The 18,605-nt window shown below is 42.3% G+C and overlaps 2 long non-coding RNA genes across 2 annotated transcripts; both read left to right on the top strand.

The window, feature by feature from the left end:
- Positions 1-7,357: 7,357 nt before the first annotated feature.
- On the top strand, positions 7,358-12,654 carry LOC142472486 (uncharacterized). The gene is made up of 2 exons (XR_012789726.1): positions 7,358-10,517; positions 10,558-12,654. It is a non-coding gene; the product is annotated as an uncharacterized LOC142472486 (long non-coding RNA).
- Positions 12,655-14,733: 2,079 nt separating this feature from the next.
- On the top strand, positions 14,734-17,338 carry LOC142472485 (uncharacterized). The gene is made up of 2 exons (XR_012789725.1): positions 14,734-15,203; positions 15,244-17,338. It is a non-coding gene; the product is annotated as an uncharacterized LOC142472485 (long non-coding RNA).
- The last annotated feature ends 1,267 nt before the right edge of the window (positions 17,339-18,605 follow it).

Raw genomic sequence — 18,605 nt, 5'->3', positions numbered from 1 at the left:
CTCTCTCTCTGCGCAAACATCGGCACATTAAAAATTATTTTAAATACATTTTTATTGATAGTGTAGATGTGCAGGGGGTCTCCGGAGCTGAACCGCATAGCCGCTAAGGTAAAGAACGAGTGTTTATTTATACTGTATACTGTATGTGTTTTATTGATACTGTACATGTGCAGAGGGTCTCCAGAGCAGAACCGCACTGGTTTCAGGTCTAGGGACCCCCTGCTCCCCGAGATACAGGCCCCTTTAGGGGGTGCCGGTATCCCTCTGCTCTGCTTGGTTTACAGGCCGCGATCACGTGGTCGGGCCCTTTAAACCAAGCAGAGGGATACCGGCACCCCCTAAAGGGGGCTGTATCTCGGGGAGCAGGGGGTCCCCAGACCGGAGACCCCCTGCACATCTACACTATCAATAAAAATGTATTTAAAATAATTTTTAATGTGCCGATGTTTGCGCAGAGAGAGAGCAGCGGATCTCTCTCTGCTGCAAACACATCTCGCCCCCGCCGCCCATACAGTAGTATCATTTATGTATGTGCATATACAGTACTGTATGTTAGGGCTTATAGGGGTTGTTGTTATACAGTATATATATATATACAGTATATATACTGCATTACAATTCATTATAGGGGACGGCTTCAAAGAGAACAGCTCGCAAGCGCCCCCATGTGTATTTACACGGCATTGCAGTATTGCAACCAGCCGGAATAAAATGCTTAAATCCCTGCCTGGAAAATAACGCAATACACTCCGGCAGAAAACGATCAGAAACCTGAATACACCCGGGTATACCCGAATTCGTGGGACTAGCCGAGCGAGAATAAAGTGTGGCGGTACTGTATATATATATATATATATATATATATACTGTATATATATATATATATATATATATATATATATATACACACAGTATATATATATATATACACAGTATATATATATACACACGATGAACCAATATACAAATAAATGTAGAAGGGTTATCAAAAGCATACTGTCCTACAACCAAACACTTCTCCATACATACACACTAAATTAAAATCAATTTCCTTTAATATTCATAACTGATCTCTCAATCTAAATCATCACTAAACCTCTGAAAAGCCATTTAAACAACTTACATTCCAATATAAATGATGCCTAAATATCTATGCACCATATACATTTTGCAAATTAATCAACCAAGTAAACAAAAATCAATTAGCAATCATTATTTACATCCCGAAACAATTCACACTACATCCCGAACAATGAAACCATTAACAAATTCACGCCTAGAGCAGAACAATTAAGCCTTTGAAAAAATATAAGTACCGACAAAAATACAACCTTTACAACCAAGCCTATCCCTGACCTTCCTCAAACACACAATACAATACCAAGGAATACATCTATCTAATTTTAAAATACTTTAAACTCACAATAAAGCATAGCAGCATACACAAAATAATTTAAAACACATCTAATCCAGCTTTTAAGAGGGTCTCCGGAGCAGAACCGCTGTGGTTTCAGGTCCGGGGACCCCCTGCCCCCCGAGATACAGGCCCCTTTTGGGGGTGCCGGTATCCCTCTGCTTGGTTTAACAGGCCGCGATCACGTGATCGGGACCTTTAAACGCATAGGAGATACCGGCACTTCATAAAGGGGTCTGTATCTCGGGAAGCAGGGGGTCCCCGGACCTGAAACCAGTGCGGTTCAGCTCCCAAGACCCCCTGCACATCTACACTATAAATGAAAATGTATTTAAAATAATTTTTAATGTGCCGATGTTTGCGCAGAGAGAGAGCAGCGGATCTCTCTCTGCTGCAAACACATCTCGCCCCCGCCGGCCCATAGTATCATTTATGTATGTGCATATACAGTACTGTATGTGTACAGTACTGTATGTTAGGGGTTATAGGGGCTGTTGTTATACAGTATATATATATATACAGTATATATACTGCATTACAATTCATTATAGGGGACGGCTTCAAAGAGAACAGCTCACAAGCGCCCCCATGTGTTTTTACACGGCATTGCAGTATTGCAGCCAGCCGGAATAAAATGCTTCAATCCCTGCCGGGAAAATAACGCTATACACTCAGGCAGAAAACGATCACAAACCTCAATACACCGGAGTATACCCAAATTCACGGGACTAGCCGAGTGAGAATAAAGTGTGTCGCCACTGTACAAGGCCTCCAAGAGCGGACCACTGTTACGCTGTGCTCACCACGGACAAGGAGGGATCCCGAAACTGAGGTGAGATGGGTAACAAACTGCACCGACAGCTACGGGGACACACCTGGAAACTGGAAAATAGTTGTCTGGAACCGTCTGGGAGTATAAGATAAAGTAAGATACTCGCCAGACGAGAAGGGAGGTTCCAGAAGATAGGTGGTATCGAGAGCCTGGGGTCCAGAGCCGGGAGGCAGGTCGGAATCCACAAACAGAGGTAAAGGGGTCGGGGAGTCCAGGAGGTCAGGATACAAACCAAGGGTAGAAGTCCAGAACGGATCCACAGCCAGGCCAGTTCGGTACACAAGGGATCCCTAAGGAGATAAAGAGACAGAAACTGAGGCAGGCACGACCGTGGTTAACACATGTCATACAAAGCTATGCTCAGCCAAAGAATGAATGGCTGAGCAAGGTATAAGTAGGAGGAAGGACCAATAGGGAGAGGGGGAGTAACGAGGGAGCGGCCCCAGGGAAGATAGGGATTGGTAGGAAGAAACTTACCACAGCTGTGCTAGAAGTGCAGCTTGTGAGCGGTGCATGCGCATCAGGCGCGTGCGCCGCACGGGAGAGGCGCGCGCGGCCTCAGCTGGGAGCGGGAACTCTTCCTGAGGGAGGACGTAAAGGTCCTCGGCCGTGCGCGCGCATGCACATGTTCACTAGCCGCCGCGGGAAGCGGAGGAGAAGGAAGATCCCGGGAGGAACCCCCTTAGAGAGAGGTGTTCCCCCGGACCTTACAACCACATCGCTGGAGCACAGATTGGAAGAGGCCCTGAAACACCAATCGGATGCGGACGAAGAAATAATCCGTCCAGGCCGAGAAATCCATTCCCTATGGGATGGGCTGGAGGACCAAGAAAACCGGGATCGCCGCCAGAACCCGAGGATCCGCGGCATCCTGGAAGCGGTCCTACCCGTTCAATTAAAAGACTATCTCACGGACCTGTTCGTCTCCATTAACGGTGAAATGGACCAGCGAGACCTGGAGATTGATAGAGCGCTGGGGCCGCGGTCGGAAGACACGAACCGCCGACGTGATGTGATCATCAGGCTTCACAGCTACTCAACAAAGGAGAAGCTTATTTGAGCCTGCAGAGGGCAAGAAACAATCCAGTTCCGCGGCGAGTCACTCCAGGTCTATAATGACCTGTCGAAAATGACAGTCAACCGGCGGAAAGAAATGCGTCCCCTCACTCTGCTCCTGAGGGAGAAGGGCATTAAGTACAAATGGGGATTCCCCTTCAGGCTAATAATAAACAACAAAGGGAAATTCCTCACGATCCGCTATCCCAAGGACATGGAGCAAATGGTGAAAGCTTTGGGCCTAACCTTGCTGACACACAGAGCCGCTGAATCCTCCAGAAACCAGCCCAGAGACGCAGAAGACCCGCCAGTAAGAGCCTCAGAGAGACTGGCTGAGCAGAGGCAGACAAGAGATAAATGAAACAACTCCTGCGCTTCTCACCTGTTATGGCGGCGCCCGGAGCCGTTAACAAACCCGCACACCAGCATACCGGAGCCACGGAGCGCCTCATGTTGTTAAGAGGCGCCCCAGAAGTGCGAGGTGAAGACGACGGTGATGCGGCCTTCCTGCAGGACCCATCCCCGCCTGACGACACCGCACCATTACCCACGGGACGAGCCGCGGAGGACTACTACCTACACAGGGGCCGGGACACGAGGAAGTCCAAAGCAACGGACTGGGAGCAGTCTGCGTCCGACCCTCTCGCCTCCCCTCGGCTGAGGGGGGGCCGACGCCTCAGCCCCCGAGAAGCAACGGGACAAATGCCCACGTCCTCTGGGGCCTGACACGGAGAAGGACAGCCCTCCAGGACATTCGCGTCCCTGACTGCAGCATCCTATGAACACTCGCAGATGTTGCTGAGCAGACATATAAGTTTAGTTAGTTAGCAAGGTTGAAATCAGTTTGTGTTTATAAGGGGAAAAAACCATTTCTTGACCTGGTTATGGAGCATTTAGACTGCTCTCCCGGAGATAGGGCCATATAGAGAATACAGGAAAATAGTGCCCCAGGTTTCCTCCTCCCTCCTAATCCCCCCCCACCCCCTTCCACCCCACCTGCTCCATTCCCCCCTCCCCCCTTTCCCCCCCTAAAGGCTTTCTCAAAACCCGGATCAAGGCACTGAAAAGTGATCCAATATGGTTCATGTGGAAGGCCAAAGAGCCTCCCAAAAGACACTTGTGAGTTATACGCGGATACCAATGAGCAATGTACGTAATGCTTGAAATGTATGTCTATGAACAATGTACCCCTCTCCCTCCCTCCCCGTCCACCCCCCCCTCTCTCTCTCTCCCCCACACCCCATCCTTCTCTTCTCATTCCCCCTCACCCTTGTCTATCTCAACTACATCTGAATCCCTCCGGATACGACAAGCTCTACCCACAGAGACCCTTAACCAAGACTAAAACACATACAACACGAGAGCTACAAAGATCAAAGAGGAAGCATAGAATGATGGGGAAAATTGCACTGTCCCCCCCCCTCACACCCACCCTATGGCCCTCCACCCCCTCCCTCCCCTCCCCCCCGACCACCCTTCCCCCCCCCCACCATCTCCACCCCTCCAACCCGCCCTCCCTTGCCCAACTGGATCCCTCTATCCACCTCCCTCCTCCACTCCCAACCCTGTGCCCCCAAAGAAGGGAGCACAGGGAATGTAAACATAGATCCATCCCTCAGACTAGAAGCGTTACACGCCCAGGAGACAGAATATCCTAAACTTCTCCTCTCTTGGCCCCCTCCCCTGACATATCCAACAATCACAAACACCACGGGGCAGAAGACCCGGACGAAAACAAGGATACACTAGGGTCTCCACCCTTCCCGAGCCTGCCGGAGGTCGACACCGACCCCACCCCCTCAAGGGTCCTAAACCCTACCTACCGGCCTTTAGTCAAGACCGGACTCCAACCTTTTAGACCCCGACAGGGTCGATTTTCTCTCTCTCTCTTTTTCTCCCGTTGTTACTGTCCCAGCGGACCCTTTCGGAAACTATTATTCACTCAATTCTTGCTTCTGAGGGATAGTTCATAAATCAGTGAGATTCATTATGCATTTACTATGTGGATGATCTATTCCCCTAATTGTAGTTGGGGCTTTATGCTAATTTACAATGTTCTAATTATATATGTAGTACTTCCAGCGTAGTGCCTAATGTATATATGGTCAGCATCCTTCTTAAATAATAAAAATTCTAGGACTCCAGGTTTCTAGTACCATTACAGTGTCTGCTGCCAGAACATCTATATAAATGAAATGTATTATATGATTCTGCTTAATTGTCCCTTCATAACATTCCTGTTTTAATAGACATAGGATCTGTTACATGTTTTTTTTAAATTATGTGCACAATAGGTGATATGAGTATATTTTAGCTTCTTAGGAATTTTGTATATGTATATATTTTCTAATTATTAGTATATTAACATAGTCACAATGTTAGGTTAGGTACTTATGTATTGATTGTGTTATTACACAATGTATCACCTTTTTTAAAAAAAAAATTTTTAATTTATGTATATGTTTTGTCAAGTATTGTTCCGTATTGTTCTCCATATGTCAGTTTGCTTTGACAGCCAGATGATTGTCCCTATCTGACACCATTTGTCCCTTGCCAATTGCAGTTATCGGTTCTCACTCATTCTATTCAGCAGCATAAGGGTTAACCCCTCTATATTATGCTATGTGAGCCGTTCCCTTTATATTTGCATAATTCCTAAGTGGTATAGATTACATCATAGTGGGGCGGGGATTTCCAACCTCGAACGGGAATCTTTGGCTATTTAGGGCATATCTCTGGCTACCGTATAGCACTCTTTGATAAAGTCGTGAAGACGAAACGCGTCAGAGAATTGTTCTGTTTGTCATTTTAATCAGGGCTTATATGCCACATTAAAGTTTTTTTGTTGCACGCTGCCGCCAGCCTGATACTTTTTTCTGCAGTGCTCAAAGTCCTTTCACTCACCTTAATATGTCCAAAACACCTGTAGCAATGTATATGGTGATCGAGATTCAAAACTCACATTCTCCCAGTCAAAATACAGCATTAGAAGAACAATCTGAAGGCTCTGTGGTTTGCAGGGGGGTCTTGCTAAGGATACTCTCCCTGGTGCCAGTGGAACGAACCCTCAATGGAAACAGAGACAACTCTAGTGCAACATTGTATGTTCACTACTGATATATTCAATAAAAACAGTGGTAATCCACACTTACATTAGCACCATGTGCATAGACACGTAACAATCAAAGCGCAGCAGCAGTATACACCATCTACCCCACTCCCGGGATCGCGTCGCGTCACTTCCGGTTCGGCCCGTCGCGTCACTTCCGGTTACGCGATCGATCTTGAAATTGATCCACACGGGTTCTGGGGCATGGGGGGCACACTCTGGGTTGCTGCTAGTTCACTCTACGCGTTTCGCTGGCGTGCCAGCTTCGTCAGGAGTCCGATCTGTGGCATAATGCTTCAGTGTACCTATATATACCATACTTGGTTTCTATTGGATGATTACCTAATTCACTGCATCCTATTGGCTGAACTAGTTACTAGTGATTGGCTGGTAGGCAGGACTATGCCTATATGTTAATGTTATAGTTTATACACATCAAAATACATAATTTTATTAATACAATCATTTTAAAATCTTTACACATAAAAACATAACACAAAACTAACTATTACATAGAATACTGTCTGAGTAAAAGCTAACTATTACAACTAAAGTCATGTCTCTATACTAAGGGCTACTCTTATTGTGCTGTGGCTGTATATAGCACTCAGCAGTGAGTACAGGGGAACAAGATACGGGAAGAAAGAGCAAATGAAATCACAAGTTAGTATAACATATCAATCAATATAAATACAAATATATCATAAAAACTAAACATTCTTTAGAAATTTAAATGTATACTAAATGATATATTCGTTATAAAAACATATTTAAAAAAAGCATATTTTAAAAATGTCATTCTTTTAAAATATCATTATAAAAAAGTGATTCTAAAATTACAACATGATCGCTACTACTATTAAATACATTTATGTTCGAATATTAATGTGCACTGGACTATATAAAAGGGCTTGAGTAATGTATATAATTTACGACTAAATGAAAACACTGATCTCTATATCTGCGTTCAGTCCAAATGGACTTAACGTATTTAACCTGTGAATCCAAAATGTCTCTCGTTTAATTAACTGTTTAATTCTGTCACCGCCTCTCCAGTTCAAAGGGACATGTTCAATCCCCTTAACTGTTATGTCTTTTGGATTGGAGGCGTGGAAACGGTTAAAATGTTTTGGAACACTATGTGTGTGAAGGATAAAATATGGAGATCATATCTCTATGCTTTATAGAAACCACTCGTCTCCATATTTATCTGTTTGCTGTGCTTTTTTACTAATACTGTTTTCTATCCGAGGTAACTGTGACCTAAAGCCGACTGATTACAGAGAAAACGAAACATAACTTCAGAAAGCAAGGACACACGGCATTCCTGTGAAACTTGCATCAGCCGACAAGACCCCCGCCCCCATCGTGCCTTTTTTCTACTAACTAATGTAATAATTGGATAAGCTTTGCCGCATAATAGGTGTGGCATTGAATGGCATTGAGTGACATTGAATGATTGGCTAGTGTTAGCCTACTTTGATATAAATAGATTGTAATACAAAAACTCGGCAGTCTTGTCTTGACTACTTGTCTGAGGAAACTAATACGTGACTCTGTGTCATTATTGGGATCCAGGGTGCGCACCCAGACTCTAAGTTACATAATTTGGAGCCCACATCTGAGCAGTAGAGACCCTCGATTGAAGGGACCTTAACAGTTGGCGTAGTCGGCAGGGTCCTTGTGAAGAGACATCGGAACAATCCTGAACCCATCTCCATCCAAGGAGGACGTCCCCTGTCCAGACTGATCTGGGGGTCTGATCAACCTCTAAGGACAAGGTAAGATATTTTCAGAATATATTTTTACCGAACTCCTGTCAGTCTGCTCAGGTTGGCGGCACTTGGTTGATGGGCTAAGTATTGTTAATCTATACAAGACCATAGAGTCCGGTGGTTCCCGCCAAGGATTTATATAGTTGGTAAGGTCTTGTGCCTGCCAGATGTGTGGTTTATGTTCATATGTCATAAGGGTTACGGAATAACGACATTATAAGTAATAAGGGGACGAGTGTGTAAGGATATCTATTGTTAGATAATAGGAGGATCGTCCATACAGGTGACGGTCCGGGGAGTGTCTGCGCGCCTCCCCGTCTAGGTCAATTTATCGCTGAAGCTCAAGAGTCCAGGTACCGCCGGTAATTGGCGCACATGTCCGAGGTTGTTTTTAAAATAGACAATGTTCTCGCAGTTTTTAAAGAAGGATTTGCCTTCTGGTGCACAGGATTCCGTAACTCTTGTGACAGAACGGGAGGGAAAGAAGTATACCAAGAAATGTAAATTGTTGTTTAAAGTATTGTATTTACCCTCTACGGGAAGGTTGCAACCAAAAATGTTGAAAGATAGAATCCAGGCATGTAAAGGAATGTTGAAAGATGGAGGATTGTGGGAGAATGCTGAGAAATTTTTGAGTGTGGCTATTGAGCTTCAAAAGGAAGGTTTCACTGAAATAGAATGTGGAGGGAAAGATAAGAAAAGTTACTGTTATATGAAAGTACCCGAAAGTGACAAAACTACACCTTCTACCCCTAAAGTTGACCCTCCCCCGCCATATCCTCAAAATAGTCAGAAAAGTCCTGAGGTGAGATGAAGGAAGAGTTAATGAGGGTTAGACTTGTGAGTGTTGACTAATGGAGAGAAATAGGTGTGTGTAGCTTGAGAAAGGACAGAATTGCAACAGGATAGCATAAATTTGTAGTGAATGAAGTCAGTGAAACTATAAAAGTTCAAAACAGAAAGCATTAAAAAAAACTGAGTGTAGGGAAATAGCATGAGCGTGTGGCGTTATTTGTGTGTTAAGAAGTTATATGAACCTCAGCTATATAAAAGCCTGTTGGTTAATTTTTAAAAGGTCATAAAAAATGTAGTTCTTAGGGCTCTGGATAAATCTCCATGTATTTAAACTTTAAGCAAAAGTTCCAATCCAATAATTATTATTTTTCAGGAAGAAGCCGTGGTGTACCTTTATCTTATCTTTTCAGGGTCAATTGGCGAAACGCCCAGAAACAAGATGGCTCTTTGCCCGGAAACAAGTCTTATAGAATTATTTTTTCTTTAGTCAGATGAATATGCAGTGTCTTTAGAAATATAAAGCTGACCGTGTGCTCAGCACTGTGCAAAGAGATTATATAAAGCAAGAAATTAGTGTGAAGTCTTATACAAAATAATTTGTCTATTAACTGAATATGTGATGTATGTTATAACGAATTAACCATTTATTTTTTCCAAAGGTGTCCGTAAGCAGTGGTTATTGTAAAAATTGCTGTGTAATCTAGAATGGGTTTGCCAGAAAGGGGTGAATTTGGGAGTCACCTCTCATTTGTGGGTGTGTTGTGTGTATAGGGTTAAATACAGGGGATACATAGTTGCAAAAGCAGTTACATAAGTGAATAAGGTATGCATTATATACAAGGCATTTCAAATTTCTTAGCAGAATAGTTACAGTGGAGTGTTCGGGGTAAAAGCCAGATAGGGATTGGCTAGGGAAATTTGTATGGGTAAAATAATGGCTTAATTGGGAGGGAATATTTTTCCATAACAGTGGATAGTATTGGGAAAAGGGATATTGGCCTGTAGTTTGAGACAGTGTTTTTTGTCCCCACTTTTGAAGATTGGGACAAACTCTGGTATTTTCCCAGGTCTTAGGGATATGGCCTGCAGACAGGATAGAATTAATTATGGAAACAAGTGGTTAGCAAGGGATGAGGCCCTAAAGTTTCAGGAACTTAGATTGTATCAAAGTCAGGTTCACATTGGCTACTTAGTTTTAATTTGAGGAACATTAATAGGGAATACCTCTGTCTATATGTGGATGCTAAGACAGGAGTAAACACATTGATACAAGAATTTAGTCCTAGGTATAAATTATCTCCCTATGAGACACATATGGGATGACTTATGACTATCAGCAGTCCAAAGGAACGAATTAAGGACCATGTTATTGGTAATAAAACAATAAGTTGTATGCAACTAATACATTTTTTGAGTCTCTCTAGGCAACGTTGAAAGTGCACCTACTCGAGATGGGGTTAATAGTCACATATTTCCTGCGCAAGCATGCTTTTCATCTCAGGTGAAAAGGCCTAAAGTAACCACCAATACAGCAAAGTCAAAGCGGCAGAGTCATTTTCCTGGACCCAAAGTACAGTAAAGCTCGTTCCAGCTCCACCAAATGTTCCAGCTCCACCAAAGACCAGAGTCACCTAAAGCACAGCCGCATCAAGTTAACGTCTTGCCGAGTCAAAACTCTAACCGTTAACCAACGAGGAAAATAAGACACCAGGCTAAGGCCAGGTTTTATCAGAACTTTTCATTTTTGCAGAGACTCAATATTTTTATTCTTTAGAGTGTGTTAAGTTAGAAATTTAAGGTGTATGTAGAATTGAGCCTTGATGGGAGGATTGGTTTCCTGGAAGCGTGGCTTGTGAAAGCTCTTGTATGTGTTTTGGCAGTACTCATCACTCTCTATGTATGTGTCATGTGCAGCAAAACTTTGATCCAGAAGTGTGTTGCACCTCCACCGAAAGGAGGGGGTCACCCAGGGGCGTGTGTCAGCCACAAGGAAAGGATCATAAGTCAGCCATGTTGACCATCGCAGACATCGTCTGTTCTGATATTCTGAGTGATTGATGTATACAATGCGTGCAGGGTGTGGATCATGCATTAGCTTCCACAGATACCAAACCCCCTCAATTCTCAGTAATAGAATGTTGTGATGATTCTGAAAATCCAAGAACAGGTTCAGATTAGGCTTATGGCCTTACAAAACAGAATTGCTTTAGACTATGTTTTAGCTTCAAAAGGAGGGTTATGTGTTTGGTTAAAGACAATGTTGTGTTTTTATTCCAGATCAGTGTAGCAATGTGCAGCATGAACTAGATTAAATACAAGAGATTCAAAAGAGGTTTACAAAGGGAATTATCACCCTTGGGGTTAGCTGAATGGCTTAGATCACTTGGAGCAAAATTTTTGAATGTTTTGATGTGTTTGGGGGTGTTACTTGTTGTCATATATGTGGGTGTCACGTGTTGCAAAGGTATGATCCACAGGTGTGCTACCCCCTCCCCCATTCGGATGCCACTCTTTACAGATGCCAGAAAACAGCAGTACCGTGAAGAAAGAAGATGCCGACCACAGTTATTCAATTCATCAAAAGACATATTGGCCGCAGCGCCTTACGAGACTATGACAGTGAAGGGCACGCACCCTTGTCCTCTGAGTTATCCCTGGACTATCATCATGAACTTTATTCTCAAAAGCTATGTTTTAAGAATAAAAAGGGAGGGAGTGACAAAGTGAGAATATGACGTAAGGGGGGGGGGGGTCTGACATAACAGCACTGGGATCTAAGCAACCATTTTGAGTCAGCATCCATCTTAGGTGCCTGATATTGTCTATTGTCTGTATGAAAGTTGGAATGAATGTTAGTTTAAAATACATTTTTTCTTCTGAAGTTCCAATTGATATTGAGCGGTTCAGCTAAGCCAAAAACCTTGAGAACAAGAGCAATGTGCCAATGTTATGAAAATATGCCATTACAAAAACGAGAGAACATAAGACCAGTCCACTATAGTACTCTGGAGTGACAGGGGTGACCAATCAAGTTCCCAGACCCTACTCTGTTTGTCGGTAGGGAAGGGACTCCTTGTGTATGTTCTGTAGGTCTTCGAGTTTAGCGAGCAAGCAGTTGTCGGGGATGAGAGAAGCTCATGAACAGCCGACCAACACCCTCAGGTAGTTTTTCTAAGGTTAAGATTAGTCATAGGGAAAGTATATCCTTTTTGGTTTAGTTTTTTAATACTTTTATAAGATTATGTTTGTCTCGTGGTTTCTAGGGGGGACTGTGAAGGATAAAATATGGAGATCATATCTCTATGCTTTATAGAAACCACTCGTCTCCATATTTATCTGTTTGCTGTGCTTTTTTACTAATACTGTTTTCTATCCGAGGTAACTGTGACCTAAAGCCGACTGATTACAGAGAAAACGAAACCTAACTTCAGAAAGCAAGGACACACGGCATTCCTGTGAAACTTGCATCAGCCGACAAGACCCCCGTCCCCATCGTGCCTTTTTTCTACTAACTAATGTAATAATTGGATAAGCTTTGCCGCATAATAGGTGTGGCATTGAATGGCATTGAGTGACATTGAATGATTGGCTAGTGTTAGCCTACTTTGATATAAATAGATTGTAATACAAAAACTCGGCAGTCTTGTCTTGACTACTTGTCTGAGGAAACTAATACGTGACTCTGTGTCATTATTGGGATCCAGGGTGCGCACCCAGACTCTAAGTTACATAATTTGGAGCCCACATCTGAGCAGTAGAGACCCTCGATTGAAGGGACCTTAACAGTTGGCGTAGTCGGCAGGGTCCTTGTGAAGAGACATCGGAACAATCCTGAACCCATCTCCATCCAAGGAGGACGTCCCCTGTCCAGACTGATCTGGGGGTCTGATCAACCTCTAAGGACAAGGTAAGATATTTTCAGAATATATTTTTACCGAACTCCTGTCAGTCTGCTCAGGTTGGCGGCACTTGGTTGATGGGCTAAGTATTGTTAATCTATACAAGACCATAGAGTCCGGTGGTTCCCGCCAAGGATTTATATAGTTGGTAAGGTCTTGTGCCTGCCAGATGTGTGGTTTATGTTCATATGTCATAAGGGTTACGGAATAACGACATTATAAGTAATAAGGGGACGAGTGTGTAAGGATATCTATTGTTAGATAATAGGAGGATCGTCCATACAGGTGACGGTCCGGGGAGTGTCTGCGCGCCTCCCCGTCTAGGTCAATTTATCGCTGAAGCTCAAGAGTCCAGGTACCGCCGGTAATTGGCGCACATGTCCGAGGTTGTTTTTAAAATAGACAATGTTCTCGCAGTTTTTAAAGAAGGATTTGCCTTCTGGTGCACAGGATTCCGTAACTCTTGTGACAGAACGGGAGGGAAAGAAGTATACCAAGAAATGTAAATTGTTGTTTAAAGTATTGTATTTACCCTCTACGGGAAGGTTGCAACCAAAAATGTTGAAAGATAGAATCCAGGCATGTAAAGGAATGTTGAAAGATGGAGGATTGTGGGAGAATGCTGAGAAATTTTTGAGTGTGGCTATTGAGCTTCAAAAGGAAGGTTTCACTGAAATAGAATGTGGAGGGAAAGATAAGAAAAGTTACTGTTATATGAAAGTACCCGAAAGTGACAAAACTACACCTTCTACCCCTAAAGTTGACCCTCCCCCGCCATATCCTCAAAATAGTCAGAAAAGTCCTGAGGTGAGATGAAGGAAGAGTTAATGAGGGTTAGACTTGTGAGTGTTGACTAATGGAGAGAAATAGGTGTGTGTAGCTTGAGAAAGGACAGAATTGCAACAGGATAGCATAAATTTGTAGTGAATGAAGTCAGTGAAACTATAAAAGTTCAAAACAGAAAGCATTAAAAAAAACTGAGTGTAGGGAAATAGCATGAGCGTGTGGCGTTATTTGTGTGTTAAGAAGTTATATGAACCTCAGCTATATAAAAGCCTGTTGGTTAATTTTTAAAAGGTCATAAAAAATATAGTTCTTAGGGCTCTGGATAAATCTCCATGTATTTAAACTTTAAGCAAAAGTTCCAATCCAATAATTATTATTTTTCAGGAAGAAGCCGTGGTGTACCTTTATCTTATCTTTTCAGGGTCAATTGGCGAAACGCCCAGAAACAAGATGGCTCTTTGCCCGGAAACAAGTCTTATAGAATTATTTTTTCTTTAGTCAGATGAATATGCAGTGTCTTTAGAAATATAAAGCTGACCGTGTGCTCAGCACTGTGCAAAGAGATTATATAAAGCAAGAAATTAGTGTGAAGTCTTATACAAAATAATTTGTCTATTAACTGAATATGTGATGTATGTTATAACGAATTAACCATTTATTTTTTCCAAAGGTGTCCGTAAGCAGTGGTTATTGTAAAAATTGCTGTGTAATCTAGAATGGGTTTGCCAGAAAGGGGTGAATTTGGGAGTCACCTCTCATTTGTGGGTGTGTTGTGTGTATAGGGTTAAATACAGGGGATACATAGTTGCAAAAGCAGTTACATAAGTGAATAAGGTATGCATTATATACAAGGCATTTCAAATTTCTTAGCAGAATAGTTACAGTGGAGTGTTCGGGGTAAAAGCCAGATAGGGATTGGCTAGGGAAATTTGTATGGGTAAAATAATGGCTTAATTGGGAGGGAATATTTTTCCATAACAGTGGATAGTATTGGGAAAAGGGATATTGGCCTGTAGTTTGAGACAGTGTTTTTTGTCCCCACTTTTGAAGATTGGGACAAACTCCCAGGTCTTAGGGATATGGCCTGCAGACAGGATAGAATTAATTATGGAAACAAGTGGTTAGCAAGGGATGAGGCCCTAAAGTTTCAGGAACTTAGATTGTATCAAAGTCAGGTTCACATTGGCTACTTAGTTTTAATTTGAGGAACATTAATAGGGAATACCTCTGTCTATATGTGGATGCTAAGACAGGAGTAAACACATTGATACAAGAATTTAGTCCTAGGTATAAATTATCTCCCTATGAGACACATATGGGATGACTTATGACTATCAGCAGTCCAAAGGAACGAATTAAGGACCATGTTATTGGTAATAAAACAATAAGTTGTATGCAACTAATACATTTTTTGAGTCTCTCTAGGCAACGTTGAAAGTGCACCTACTCGAGATGGGGTTAATAGTCACATATTTCCTGCGCAAGCATGCTTTTCATCTCAGGTGAAAAGGCCTAAAGTAACCACCAATACAGCAAAGTCAAAGCGGCAGAGTCATTTTCCTGGACCCAAAGTACAGTAAAGCTCGTTCCAGCTCCACCAAATGTTCCAGCTCCACCAAAGACCAGAGTCACCTAAAGCACAGCCGCATCAAGTTAACGTCTTGCCGAGTCAAAACTCTAACCGTTAACCAACGAGGAAAATAAGACACCAGGCTAAGGCCAGGTTTTATCAGAACTTTTCATTTTTGCAGAGACTCAATATTTTTATTCTTTAGAGTGTGTTAAGTTAGAAATTTAAGGTGTATGTAGAATTGAGCCTTGATGGGAGGATTGGTTTCCTGGAAGCGTGGCTTGTGAAAGCTCTTGTATGTGTTTTGGCAGTACTCATCACTCTCTATGTATGTGTCATGTGCAGCAAAACTTTGATCCAGAAGTGTGTTGCACCTCCACCGAAAGGAGGGGGTCACCCAGGGGCGTGTGTCAGCCACAAGGAAAGGATCATAAGTCAGCCATGTTGACCATCGCAGACATCGTCTGTTCTGATATTCTGAGTGATTGATGTATACAATGCGTGCAGGGTGTGGATCATGCATTAGCTTCCACAGATACCAAACCCCCTCAATTCTCAGTAATAGAATGTTGTGATGATTCTGAAAATCCAAGAACAGGTTCAGATTAGGCTTATGGCCTTACAAAACAGAATTGCTTTAGACTATGTTTTAGCTTCAAAAGGAGGGTTATGTGTTTGGTTAAAGACAATGTTGTGTTTTTATTCCAGATCAGTGTAGCAATGTGCAGCATGAACTAGATTAAATACAAGAGATTCAAAAGAGGTTTACAAAGGGAATTATCACCCTTGGGGTTAGCTGAATGGCTTAGATCACTTGGAGCAAAATTTTTGAATGTTTTGATGTGTTTGGGGGTGTTACTTGTTGTCATATATGTGGGTGTCACGTGTTGCAAAGGTATGATCCACAGGTGTGCTACCCCCTCCCCCATTCGGATGCCACTCTTTACAGATGCCAGAAAACAGCAGTACCGTGAAGAAAGAAGATGCCGACCACAGTTATTCAATTCATCAAAAGACATATTGGCCGCAGCGCCTTACGAGACTATGACAGTGAAGGGCACGCACCCTTGTCCTCTGAGTTATCCCTGGACTATCATCATGAACTTTATTCTCAAAAGCTATGTTTTAAGAATAAAAAGGGAGGGAGTGACAAAGTGAGAATATGACGTAAGGGGGGGGGGTCTGACATAACAGCACTGGGATCTAAGCAACCATTTTGAGTCAGCATCCATCTTAGGTGCCTGATATTGTCTATTGTCTGTATGAAAGTTGGAATGAATGTTAGTTTAAAATACATTTTTTCTTCTGAAGTTCCAATTGATATTGAGCGGTTCAGCTAAGCCAAAAACCTTGAGAACAAGAGCAATGTGCCAATGTTATGAAAATATGCCATTACAAAAACGAGAGAACATAAGACCAGTCCACTATAGTACTCTGGAGTGACAGGGGTGACCAATCAAGTTCCCAGACCCTACTCTGTTTGTCGGTAGGGAAGGGACTCCTTGTGTATGTTCTGTAGGTCTTCGAGTTTAGCGAGCAAGCAGTTGTCGGGGATGAGAGAAGCTCATGAACAGCCGACTAACACCCTCAGGTAGTTTTTCTAAGGTTAAGATTAGTCATAGGGAAAGTATATCCTTTTTGGTTTAGTTTTTTAATACTTTTATAAGATTATGTTTGTCTCGTGGTTTCTAGGGGGGACTGTGAAGGATAAAATATGGAGATCATATCTCTATGCTTTATAGAAACCACTCGTCTCCATATTTATCTGTTTGCTGTGCTTTTTTACTAATACTGTTTTCTATCCGAGGTAACTGTGACCTAAAGCCGACTGATTACAGAGAAAACGAAACATAACTTCAGAAAGCAAGGACACACGGCATTCCTGTGAAACTTGCATCAGCCGACAAGACCCCCGTCCCCATCGTGCCTTTTTTCTACTAACTAATGTAATAATTGGATAAGCTTTGCCGCATAATAGGTGTGGCATTGAATGGCATTGAGTGACATTGAATGATTGGCTAGTGTTAGCCTACTTTGATATAAATAGATTGTAATACAAAAACTCGGCAGTCTTGTCTTGACTACTTGTCTGAGGAAACTAATACGTGACTCTGTGTCATTATTGGGATCCAGGGTGCGCACCCAGACTCTAAGTTACATAATTTGGAGCCCACATCTGAGCAGTAGAGACCCTCGATTGAAGGGACCTTAACATGTGTATCCAGCATGCGTCGTTTATTCCCTATATGTTCCAATGCTCTCACTTTTAGGGCTCGAGTGGTTTGACCTACATACTGATAACCGCAAGTGCATTCTAACAAATAAATAACAAATACTGAATTGCAGTTAATAAAATGTTTTATTTTAAAAACCTCATTAGTAGAATTAGATTTAAAAGTATTTTTCGCTCCTTTGCAGCAAAACTCACAGACATTACAATTGCCACATGTAAAAAAACCTTTAGGCAATTTCAACCAATTACTACAGTAGAGGCAACGTTTATTCGAACATTTGCTGTAAACTAGTCGGGTTACATTCTGGTTATGTGCTGGGTATGTGCTGGGTATGTTCTGGGCATGTTCTGGGCTAGTTTGAGGCACGTTTAAGGCATTTCTGCATTGACTAACGACCCATAGGATTAACACAGCAGGGATCCCTGGCAGTCCAATTCAGTTTGAATGGGACTGCCAGGGACCCCCGCTATTAATCTGATAGGCCATTAATCAATGCAGAAATGCTGGGGCTTTAAGGAAAGTTTAAGGCATGTATTCAGAATGTACCTGGGTGTTTCCTGGGTCTTTTGGGGAATTAGCCACTGGTTTTTGTTCGAATAAGAGTTGCCTCTACTGTATCTTTCGTGTGTTCTTTTTTATTTTTCAATACGCTTGGCGCGAGTTTTTGTTTCAGGTTGCTTGCTTTTGTGAATATAACATTGGGTATTGACGGTAATACACTTCCCAAAACAGGATCGTTCTGTAATATATGCCACTGTTTTTTTAGAGCGGTTTTAATCTTGTTTGCATCTTTATTATACTTAGTTATAAAACTCGTTGTAAAATCTATTTCAGTATTTTTGTTTTTGTTCATATTAGGTTTAATCAAAAGTTTCCTATCAAGCTTATCAACCTTGGATTTTGCCTCTTTAAGTTTTGTAGAGCTGTAATTTTTCTCAATGAATTTGTTTGTCAGTACAAGTGATTGTTCCTCATAGATTTCTTGTTTACTACAATTCCTCTTTATTCTCATGTATTGGCCTTGAGGAACATTAGAAATCTACCTAAGGTGATAGCAACTGTTGTGTGGTATATAATTGTTGCCATCAACAGATTTAAAAAATGTTTTCGTTAAAACCACATTATTCTCTATATA

The sequence above is a fragment of the Ascaphus truei genome, chromosome 22, assembly GCF_040206685.1.
Source record: "Ascaphus truei isolate aAscTru1 chromosome 22, aAscTru1.hap1, whole genome shotgun sequence".
NCBI lineage: Eukaryota > Metazoa > Chordata > Amphibia > Anura > Ascaphidae > Ascaphus > Ascaphus truei.
The sequence above is the reverse complement of the archived record's forward strand: the minus strand, read 5'-3'. Positions and strand labels throughout refer to the sequence as shown.